The sequence below is a fragment of the Cervus elaphus genome, chromosome 5, assembly GCF_910594005.1.
Source record: "Cervus elaphus chromosome 5, mCerEla1.1, whole genome shotgun sequence".
In the NCBI taxonomy this organism is placed as follows: Eukaryota; Metazoa; Chordata; class Mammalia; order Artiodactyla; family Cervidae; genus Cervus; species Cervus elaphus.
In genome coordinates this window covers 115469451-115470065 of record NC_057819.1, presented here as the reverse complement: position 1 = coordinate 115470065, position 615 = coordinate 115469451, and the positions used below count along the sequence as shown (strand labels likewise).

General features: G+C 47.6%; 1 pseudogene; it reads right to left on the bottom strand.

The window, feature by feature from the left end:
- Positions 1–235: 235 nt before the first annotated feature.
- Positions 236–360, bottom strand: LOC122695972 (annotated as a pseudogene).
- Positions 361–615: the final 255 nt, after the last annotated feature.

Below are 615 nucleotides of genomic sequence, written 5' to 3'. Positions count from 1 at the left end.
AACTTTGACAGTATAGACTAACGTTTAACCCCCAAAGCAAGTAAGTACTGCAAAAACAAAAGAAAAGTAGAGTGAAATTGCTCAGTCGTGTCCAACTCCTTGTGGCCCCATGGACTGTAGTCCTAGCAAGATTCTCCATCCATGCACAAACACTTTATCATCTGAACCACAAGAAAGTCAAGTACTGATAAACAGTCTGTTTAAGTCAATCTTTATCACCAAAGATATCCCCCCAAAGGGGTGCACCGTTCCTGGAGGTACTGCAATACCAGGTCGATGCGTGGAGTGGACGGAGCAAGCTCCTGTTCCAACTCCCAGCTCCAAAAATCCATTTAATATATTGTCCTCGGATAGAGGTGTGACCCGGCTCCCTGCTCACTCCAGGTCTCCCTGCCTTTGCTTCGTGGACACTACTGTGAATGGTACTGTACTGGACTCTCGTGCAGATTTCTTATTCTCTACATTATAGGAGAGAATTTATATACCTGCTGTAACTTTGTCATTTCCTAACGGAGGCGCCATTTCTAATTTGCATGCCCCGCCCTTTCCGCGAGGGTGGGTGTAGCCTTGCGGGTAGACAGCCCGCTTCTCCGCAGGGTTTCTGCGCGCATGAGC